The 6,925-nt window shown below is 40.9% G+C and overlaps 1 pseudogene; it reads left to right on the plus strand.

Moving 5' to 3' along the window:
• Positions 1-215: 215 nt before the first annotated feature.
• LOC118724305 lies at positions 216-1,503 on the plus strand (annotated as a pseudogene).
• The last annotated feature ends 5,422 nt before the right edge of the window (positions 1,504-6,925 follow it).

Consider the following 6,925-nt stretch of genomic DNA (forward strand, 5'->3'; position numbering starts at 1 on the left):
CAGCCTGCTGCACTTCCAGATGGGGGACCGGCATAACGTAATACCCAAGATGGACCATGACTCACTCAGCAGCAGATTGAAAACTTGTTACAAGTACCTGCATCAGACCAGTCACAGTTTTGCAATTGTTATCCAGGTGCTGGATGAAAAAATGCGCCATGCAGTATCATATTTTGTCTGTTTCTCTGAGCTCTGGACATTTTAGAAGATGACATAACCATCATCTTATGGTTATGAAAAAAAGTCCCACTGTTACACAACTTTCACTCTTATCTTTAAGACCCTTGCTGGCAACTCATGGAGAGTAAGGAGAATGATCGACAAGTGTTGAAGGACTTCCCAATGATCTCCCTCGAGTTTAGAAATCTGGCTGTGAAATATCAAAGAGTGATTGTCAACACTTGCTGGAAAATGGGATTTGGGATGGAGTTTTTGGATAAGCACGTGACCTCTGAAGAGGAGTGGGACAAGTACTGTCACTATGTTGCCGGGCTGGTGGGAATTGGCCTTTCTCATCTATTCTCAGGCTCAGAATTAGAAGACCCCTTAGTTGGTGAAGACATAGGGTGTACCAACTCCATGGGCCTGTTTCTGCAGAAAACAAACATAATTCTTAATTATCTGGAAGATCAACAAGAAGGAAGAGAGTTCTGGCCTCAAGAGGTTTGGAGCAAGTATGTTAAGAAGTTGGGTGATTTTGCTAAGCTGGAGAATATTGACTTGGCCGTACAGTGTCTGAATGAACTTATACTAAGTGCTCTATACCACATTCCTGATGTCATCTTCTACCTTTCCAGACTTAAAAACCAAAGGTGTTTAACTTTTGCACTATTCCTCAGGTAATGGCCATTGCTACTTCGGCTGCCTGTTATAATAATTATCAGGTGTTCAAAGGGGTAGTAGAGATTCGAAAAGGACAAGCAGTAACCCTGATAATTGATGCCATCAACATGCCAACTGTCAAAGCTGCAATATATCAATATATGGGAGAGATCTATCACAGAATCCCCAACTCAAATTCATTTTCCAGTAAAACAAGGCAGATAATCTCCACCATCAGAACACAGAATCTTCCCAGTTGTCAGCTGACTCCCAAAGCCACTACTCCTCTATTAATCTGTCATTTCTCCTGGCTTCCCTGAGCTAGCAGTATATGAGTACTCTATCTCAGGTCACAGAAGACTATGTCCAGACCAGATAACACTGATTTATTGACCATGAAATAGACTGACCTTTTTTCAAGGATAAATATTGGCGTCCCCTTTTCTCCTCCCCTGCTTTAACCCTGTTATTCTGTGGGCTTGGACCCTGGGAAACTGTGACGTGCAGATGAGAATAAAAGAGGGCACCTCACCCTCAGCATCTAGGACCCAGAGTTGTGTTCACCTGTGCACAGTGGCTGAGGTGAGCACTCAGTGGTGCGGGTCGGGAAGTGGTTGTGCTGGGACCGCTGACAGATCTGTGTACATCCTGACTAGAGTTATAATTTAATGTATTTAATTTGAAGAAAAAAATAACATATTCTAATTATTCCTTAAAAGGTAAATCTTTTTCCAATGTCCATATTATATAAATCAAACACATGGCAACACAACAGAGCTAGTCTTAGAACATTGCAGATTTCTCTGAACAGTAAATACCCAACCTTTTCAGACAATATTTCTTCAGTGCTAAAACCTGATTGTCTCTAAAACATTCAGGACACACAACCTCTGATAAAGGTTGAACTTTGAGATCACTGGCTTTAATTCACTAAAATGGTAGGTAAGAAATCTGAAGTCAGAGAAATGGAGCAACAAGCACGAGGGTTTAGGTCTCCTAACTCTCAAGCCACTCCTTACATAGATAAAAGAAAACCTATTTATGATGTTCATCGGACTGTAATTTTATAGATGGCAATTAGAGGCAGACCAGGAATAGAACCCAGGTGCCCTTATTCTCAACTCAGTGTTTTTTCCTCTCTATCATGTTGGCTTTGCAATTTATTTTTCTTTGCTTTATTTTATTTAATGAACTTTCATTTTTTTAATCTTGTGCTTTGCTTTAGTGCATTCCCCAAAACAGCACCATAAATAAACCATTGCACATGGATAATATTTTCTCATGGGAACAATGATAAAATCAAGGTTGAATTTTTAATCAAGAATGTAGCATCAAACAGATCATATATATGAGCAAGCAGCAACATTCATAAGGGCAAAGATTAAGCAACCACAGGCCTTTAAAATAAGTTTCATCTCCTTAAGCCTCAATTACTTCATCTGTAAAACCTGTATAATAGTGGAAGCTAACTCATAATATTGAGGGATTAATGGAGATATTATAAGAAAAGCACTCATCACAGCCCTAGCTTTTTAGTAAGTGCTTTTAAAGGACTAATTTTTATTAACTGCCAGTTATTTATAGGCACTCTTCATATTTTGTTGGTCATAATCCTCAGAACAGTGTTAAAAGGTAGGTATCATTATTATTCTCACTTTAAAAGTAGAAAATAAAGAACCAGAGATGCAAAGTTACTTGCCCAAGGCAAGTAGCCAGCAAGCAATCATTTCAACCCAGATGACTTGACTTCACAGTCTAGAGTCGTAAATGCTGATCTACAAATAGAGTTATCTTGTAATAAATAATGTAAATATTATCACTTCACTTTAATAGAAGAAATATTATTCATATCATATATAGTAGGACACATGCCTTGAACATTATTTCATAAATGGCTACATTTTACTATAAGGTAAGTGAAACATATCAAAATGCAAACTTATTGAGCATGACACTGGCCACAAACCCATACCCAGGAGCTATATGTACAATACTTTAGGTGCTTTATATAATATATGACCCATATTATCATATAATACTGACTAAAATTTTTTAACTTATTTCTCTTTTTCTGAATACTACATTTCTTATTCAGCATAAATTGTCTGAAAGTGTTGTGTGGGGTTGCCTGTTACTGTTGCTAAGGACATCTGAGCATGCATGCTGATGCTGAAAAGCGTGTTTTTTGTAGGGGTTTTCCAATTGTGAAAGATTTCAAGTGTATTTGCCTGGCCAGTGTTGCTTAGTGGTTGAGCATTGAACTAAGAAACCAGGAAGTCACAGTTCAATTTCCAATCAGGAAGTCACAGTTCAATTTCCAATCAAAATACATGCCAGGATTGCAGACTCAATCCTCAATAGGGGGCATGCAGAAGGCAACCTATCAATGATTCTTCTTCATCATTGATGTTCCTATCTCTCCCTTCCTCTCTCTGAAATCAATAACAACATATTAAAGAAAATAAAGTTAACAAAAAAGACAGACCTTAAGCTTGGATAACTATCTACGTTGTTTCATTAAAACTCTTAGGAAAATAGGAATAGAGGAGAAATTTCTTAATCAAAAAATGTTAACTGTACACATTCTACAATTATAAACTCACTTCATCTGATATTTCCCTCAAAGTTGAAACCATCTAGATGATCATGACACTTTACCCCCTTAACTTGGAGGGATGAGCTAAAATTAGGAAAAGAAATAGAGGGAAGATACAGAGCAGACTATAGAACTATAATCATTCCCTGTGTGATGGTAGTGGTAGGCTTTGTTTTTCATTTCCAGTTTAATTAGATGTTTGCTGCAAGAATTTTTTGTTGTTGAGATTTGCATTTGGGGCTAGGTTATGGTCAATTTAAACAATCTTCCATGGGTACTTGATGACAATGTGATTTTCTATCTATAAACAGTGCTCTATATAGAGGGGTGGGCAAACATAGATTCACAGTTGTGAATGCTTAAAACACAGAGTTAATTTTGGCATTATTACTTATTAATTATTATATTATTTGCCATATGAACAACTGTAAACCTACTTTTGCTCACCTTTGTACAATGGAGAGGGTTGATCTTATTAACTGCATGGCTAGAGTGTGGAGGAACTGTTCCACTGTGCTCCAAACTCTCTCATTCCTAATCATTATGAATTGTTCTATGCCAGACCATAAACTTAACTAAGCAACATAATCATAGAATTAATTTGATCCTTTAGGTGCTGGAATTTCCTTTATAAATATTCCACGAAGCAGCTTGAACCCCTAGGGTTGGGGTGCTTGGTGTCTGGTGATTCATCCTCTCAGAATGGGAGCTGGAGGGAGCTCTTCCCACTTTCTCCTACATGTGATTAAGTGTCTACAGAAAGGCCAGAGAGTTGTTTTAGGCATTATTTACCAATTTCTTCAACAATATTAGTCAAGTACTTGCTGTTCTAGTCCCTTGGAATAAACAGCTAACAAAGCTGTGAAGTGCCTGACCTCAAAGACTATAATCCAGGGGTAACTGATAAATAGATTTTCCAATTTCTCCTTGCAAGACTCAATTTTTACTTCAGTGTATTGAGATAATGTTACTAGGATTACATAATTTCAGAATGGTGTATTTCCTTATTATTTAGTCACTTTTATAAAATCTCTCATAATACTCTTTTACCCAAATGTCAAATTTGTTGTTTACTAATTGTGGACCCTGAGATAGAAGACACCTACCAAGAAGGACCCCTAGTGGCTAATCAGGATCAAACTTAAACAGAACCTAGCAGCCATTTTTACACAGGAGCCTCTCAGACAAACTGCACTTCAGGGAGAAGCCTGTATTGAACTGCCTGCCTCCTCTGTTCCTGCATCTGAGCCAGCCCTTATAAAGTAGTTCCTGTAATCCTATTTCAACCAATAGGACTGAGGTTTTTTCCATCCAATTAGTGCAGCTGTATCCCCATCAGCATCTTCACCAACCAATCAAAGTGGCTCCATTCTGACCAATCAATCAGGGCAGTGCTTTCTGGACCAATCAAATTGCAAAGATTTAGAGTCCTCCTGATCAGTGAGGTCAGAGTGATCAGGGACCAGGGCAGGGATTATCCTCTGTGTAAGTCAGCTCCCCTCTGGCTCATGGAGTGCACTTTTCCTTTTCACTGAAGGCTGCAGCTCCAGTTTGAGCTGAAGTCTTCTTACCAGACCTGAGGAATGGAACAGAGCTGAATGGGTGGAGCAGAGCAGGGGAGCAAAGGAGTAGGGCAGGGCAGAGTGGAGTAGGGCAGGGGAAGCAGAGCAGGGCAGAGTGGAGTAGGGCAAGGGAAGCAGAGCAGGGCAGAGTGGAACAGAGCTGGTTGAACAGAGCAGAGCTGTCTAGTTGGAGAAAGGCCTCCTCACCCCAGGGAAACCTCACAAATGTTCTGTTCCACAGTCATGTTGTTTCATAATAGAGCTGTGACACTATTGAGTTGTTCTACAGCTGTCCTGTATCACAATTGTGCTGTGGCCCTGAATAAAGTTTCCTTCTTCATTGAATACCAAATTGAAGATTCTTAATGGCTTTGAACGGGTATCAACAATCATCAATTGACATAATATAGCAATTTTCTTTTCATTAGCATTTGCACAGCCCTATCCACATGACATAGGACCATCTTTAGGTATTAACAGGGAGGTTTTGTCCCCTCCAAGGCCAGAACAAGACAGAGAAACTTAGGGATTGCTTCTTTTGGCTGGTAAACAGATTTCCTTTATTTTACTTGCTCATTGAGATGACAGTCTTTTGTACCTCTGGCTGGAAGTGGGGTAGGCAGCTCTCATTGCCACTTTACTTACTCTGGGTGGCTTTGACCCTCAAGCCCCAAATCTTTGGGATGCCACTTGTCAGTCTTCAGCCCAGCCAGACATCCTGCTCAGCCTTCCAGTTCTTGTTGCTATCTGACTCTTGGAAGAACCTTAGACTTTCTGACAAGCTCAGCTCCACATTTATAAAAGATACTAGAGGCCTGGTGCACAAAATTTGTGCATGGGGGGTGTCCCTCAGCCCAGCCTGAACCCTCTTCAATCTGGGACCCACCAGGATCAGGCCTAAACAGGTGGTCAGACATCTCTCCCACAATCCAGGACTGCTAGCTCCCAACCACTCACCTGCCTCTGCCTGATTGCCCCTAACCACTTCTGCCTGCCAGCCTGATCACCCTAACCACTATCCTGCCAGCCAGATTGACGCCTAACTGCTCCCTGCCAGGCCTGATTGCCCCTTACTGCCCTCCCCTGCAGGCCTGCCCCCCACCCCCCAACTGTCCTCCCCTGCAGGCCTGGTTGCCCTAAATTGCCCTCTGCTGCTGGCCTGGTCACCCCCCAACTTCCCTCAACTGCAGGCCTGGTCTCTGCAACTCTCTCCCCTGCTGGCCCAATCACTCTAATTGCCCTCCCTGCTTGCATGATTGCCCACAACTGCCCTCCCCTGCTGGCCTGGTCATCCTTAATTACCCACTGCCCTTCCCTGCAGGCTATCTTGTGGCAGCCATCTTGTGTCCACATGGGGGCAGCCATCTTTAACCACATCAGGGCAGCCATCTTGTGTCTTGGAGTGATGATCAATTTTCATATTACTCTTTTATTAGATAGTACTTTCTAACATTTTTCTAACACTTGGTGATATTTGTAGTTGGATGGGTTTCAGATTATTTTTCTACTACATTTCTGAGATCTTTCCAGAAAATCATTTTATTGTTGTTAATCTTCACCCAATGATATTTTTTCCATTTATTTTTAGGGAGGAAAAAAAAAAGGAAGAGGAGAGACAAAGAGAAATATCAATGTGAGAGAGATTGGTTGCCTCCCACATGTACCCCGACTGGTGGGGCAGGAAATCAAGCCTGCAAGTGAGATATGTGCCCTTGACTGGATTCAAACCCTACAACCTTCAGTCCATGGGATGATGCTCTAACCACTGAGTAAAACTAGCTAGGGCCTGTTTTTGAAAGTCAGGAGTGATTTCACTTTTCTCATGTTCAGTCTATTTTCTCCAAAGTTCATTCAAATATTGATTCAATGCTCCCATAAAAATGCAGCCATCTGAGCACTTCACACACAGAAACATGTTCTAGGGCATTTGGGACCTTGTAAAAGG

This window comes from Pipistrellus kuhlii, unplaced genomic scaffold (assembly GCF_014108245.1).
Source record: "Pipistrellus kuhlii isolate mPipKuh1 unplaced genomic scaffold, mPipKuh1.p scaffold_m20_p_2, whole genome shotgun sequence".
Classification (NCBI taxonomy): domain Eukaryota; kingdom Metazoa; phylum Chordata; class Mammalia; order Chiroptera; family Vespertilionidae; genus Pipistrellus; species Pipistrellus kuhlii.